The following is a 3,911-nucleotide window of genomic DNA, read 5'->3' on the forward strand; positions in this document are numbered from 1 at the left end:
CAAGACTGCGGTCGCAAATCTTGCGACCACTTCTCCCCAATGCATGTCGCAAATATTCTGACCATTATTGCAGTCGTAAATCTTGCGACTACTTCTGCCCAATATTTACACACACATATATTTACAAAATCATATAAATATAGATGCAAACACAAATATATTAACAAATAATGTTATTCGAATTCTATAAACCGATAGAAAAAACATGTTATTCAAGCTATTATACACAAATCAAAAACCAAAAATAGCATATTTCTGAATATCAGCCCATTGCATACCACATGGATCGGATTCAAATATCTGCAAGCATGATTAAATTTTGAATACTTAAACTTTTTCAATATTGGATTAAAGATTTATATATTTTGACCTTTATACGTCACTTGAGAGATATAATTAAGAAACATAATTGATGGCGACCCTGACCTGAAACCAACCCGCAAGTGACCCGAATATCAGATACATGTTTTCAATCCCAACCTCACGTGTGCAACATCGGGTTTGACCGGGTCAATAACAAAATTAAAGTACCTTTAACAAGTTCCTGCCCATAAATATACAGGAAAATCGACTGCGGTATTTGATGAAATACATATAAACGATACTCGGAAGTCAGAGAATGTTAACATCTCTTGCTTCCAGTCGTTGCACAAATAGTTTTCGAAATCTACACAAGAGATTTAAACAAAAGCAGTCATTAGAAAAGTTTGAAGATTAACTTGAGAAAAGTTTTAGCATATGAATTTTCTTGAGCACGTTATTGGATATAATCATAAAAAAGGCGGGCAAAACTAGCAAATTACTCCAAATAATAAACTTGGGGAACATAAATGAAAATAGCAAATTCAACATACTAGTGCCAACTAACACCAAGCCACATGTTTTGTATATAACATAAATATAATGTATATTAAGAAAATAGCTAACATCTTTTGTATGTTGTCAAATATCCAATCGGGTATGTCTCCAGATAGAGAGTTGCTATATAGAAACTTGCATCCACATAGAGAACATTTATTTCAAATTAACAGAAAAATAAAAAATAGATAAAACTTGCACTTTAAAGCTCAAATAGATAAAAGGACTTACATATGCTTCAATGATGTCATCGTCTGTCCTATGTCCATTCTATGTCTTCGGGTATTGAGCTAGTAATTAACCAATTTCTCAAGCCGATTCAGTAAAAGTACATTAAACACATTAATCATATTTTTAACTCATTATTTCATTTTCTTTTCCATGCAATTATGTTATCAACTTACAATCTCTCCATCAGTGTCATAGCTTGCAAATCAGGAGATGTGGAAGTTAATGTTCCATCTAAATCCGTTATCCTCCTAACAACCATAAATGAGTATATGAAAAATCAAACCCGTATGAACAAAAAAAGAATATTATAGAGAGAATAATTAATAATATGCTCACAATTCCTTTTAAGTTTGTCAACAGAGATAAGAAATCAGCCTGCCGCCTGCTCATTGACGTTCCTTGCAAATCACTGCACAATAATATAAAAATTATATATATGAATATTTTGGAAGCTTAACTATTTAACATAAGAAAGTAAAGCTTAAGAACGAAGCAAATCCTACCAACTTCACACTTAAAGATAAAAAACAAATCTTATCAAACCGTTTGTATTCGTATATATTTATGAATAGTTAGTTTTATACTTATAACAAACAAACAAAAACATACACAATTTCTTAACGAACGAACATGAACAAGAAAACCTCATTCTTTAAATGAAAAGAACATGCCCCGTTTATGTATGTTCGGCTCGTTTACAGGCCTATTTCTAATCCTATCTGGAATGAAAATGTTGCAAGTATGACATGCAATTTAGAAGAAGCTCCTAAAGTTACATAATCAACTGAAGTCTGCAAGAAAACTTAGACAGGAGCTAAACTCTCAGTAAAAAAAGGGTACCAACTATACATTTTTTAAATAGGTTTTAAGCTTGAAAAATAACTCACCGGTAATTTAAAACTTTTAGCATTAGAGGACTTTTGTTTATGCCTAAAATCATTTATAATTTTACAAAGCTCCTCATATGTTGTAAACTGAATGGCACCATGAGTGAACTGTAGGAGACAGTAATTGGCCTGCGCTTTTTGCTCTATTTATGTGGGCGCACAGATTCCAGTTTCTTATGACTCGTACTTTGAGTGGCTCTGCAGTTTCGCCTCCTTAATATTTTTCCAGCCCACTGTGTGCTTCCTGTTGCAAAAGGGAGTGATGAAAGAGTTAACTTCAATAAAACATAAGAAAAACAAAAAAAATGAAATATAGTTTCGTTTATACTTACCAGCAAATTTTGGATTTGAGACCAGTTCTAGATGTTTTATCTGTTGATGCAAGCAAACATTCATATCTCATATATAAATATACATGACATGTGTAATGTTTAAGTGACTAATAACTGAACAGACAAAGTCTCATTTATTAGACTTTTCATTATAATGTCTTTGTTTAACATACAAAATTACTTACATGCTCCTTACATTTCAGATTATGCACACCAACTGCTTGATATTATTCCTCTAAGAACATTCATAACACTTCAATTCCTCCTACTAGTTAGCTCAAATTCAATCAAAAATTAACATAGTGATGTTCAAATCAAACAAGTATCAACCAAATAGATCAGATCTAAGTAAAAAATAAAGTAATTCACAGTTCAGATTGTGCACACCAACTGTTTGATATTATTCCTCTAAAAGCATTCATAGCAATTCAATTCCTACTACTAGTAAGCACAAATTCAATCCAAAAGATTACAAGGTGAAGTTCAAAGCAAACATTTATATACCAAATCGATAAGATCTAGGTAAAAGATAATCCAATTCGCAAGATCTATAACTTAAAATTTCAACTACATCAAATCTGTATCAAAATTTACCCATAACACCTCGTAGTGAGCCCTAACCTGCTCCGGCGTCTTTCCGGGATTATGCCATGATACATCACAACGCCTTCATATGTGTCATCGTCTTCCTCCATCGCTCAGCCTCGTCTTTAATGGAAAGATACCTACGGAGAGCTTGAATATATGTGACCTAATTTCAACAAAAAAAAAAAAAAAAAAAAAACAGGACCAAATCAGAAAATGCTTATAAAGCTAACCAATCTGGATTTTTAGGAAGAAATCAATATAAAACCTAAGATATTTGACCTATTCAGCGAAACCTAACGTAAAAATGAAACTAAATTGTTAGCTAGTAAAAAATTAAAATGAAATTAGCAGATAAAAAAACTTAAAATAATGTTTACCTTAATTGCACTACAGTGAACTGGAAACCCTAGCTAGAACTCGAACAACAGAAAGAAGAATCTTCAATCATATCTAATCACCATTATATTCAAACTCTTACACACACGAAGCTTCAATTTCACCAAAATAAAGTATCGAATCGAATAATTAATGAATTAGGGTTTATAGATTAACGATGATGAAAAGCAAGAAGAAATAAGAGTACAGATGAAAATTACAGATGAAGATGAAGAAGCTCTAATGTTGAATCGAGAGCATGGATAGATGGCGAGGGATCCGGCGATTCAAATGAAATCTGGATAACATAATAATAGTCTCTCTGGGTTCATTGCTGCTGTTCCTCTTTGACGAGTAATCCCCATCGGCCTTTGGCTGCAGGGTCCGAACCCGGGTCAAATTAATATCTTATTGTTACCGGTAAGACTTCGCAAATCAAAACTATCATTTGTAAAAACTCCGACCGTTTAAAACGGTTTTTTAGTCATTGTCGTAAAAATTTCGACCGCCTACCTTCGGTTGCAAAAACTCCGATCGAGCCACCAACCGCTCGGTTGCAAAAACTCCTACCACTAGTCACCGTTGAAAAAATTCCGACCGCCTAGTCTCCGGCTGCAAAAACTCCGACCGCCTCGCCATC

At 33.3% G+C, this 3,911-nt stretch overlaps 1 long non-coding RNA gene across 2 annotated transcripts; it reads right to left on the reverse strand.

Annotated features, from left to right (window-relative positions):
• Nucleotides 1-1,504: 1,504 nt before the first annotated feature.
• LOC143600303 (uncharacterized) lies at nucleotides 1,505-3,485 on the reverse strand. 2 transcript variants are annotated; one of them, XR_013147451.1, is made up of 4 exons: nucleotides 3,274-3,485; nucleotides 2,930-3,059; nucleotides 2,309-2,348; nucleotides 1,505-2,209 (listed from the first exon to the last, which is right to left on the reverse strand). It is a non-coding gene; the product is annotated as an uncharacterized LOC143600303 (long non-coding RNA). The 2 variants fall into 2 exon arrangements; XR_013147450.1 differs by having other exon boundaries at nucleotides 2,903-3,059.
• Nucleotides 3,486-3,911: the final 426 nt, after the last annotated feature.

The sequence above is a fragment of the Bidens hawaiensis genome, unplaced genomic scaffold, assembly GCF_021521415.1.
Source record: "Bidens hawaiensis isolate Kalapana, Puna unplaced genomic scaffold, B.hawaiensis_p1.1 tig00053906_1, whole genome shotgun sequence".
Taxonomy (NCBI): domain Eukaryota; kingdom Viridiplantae; phylum Streptophyta; class Magnoliopsida; order Asterales; family Asteraceae; genus Bidens; species Bidens hawaiensis.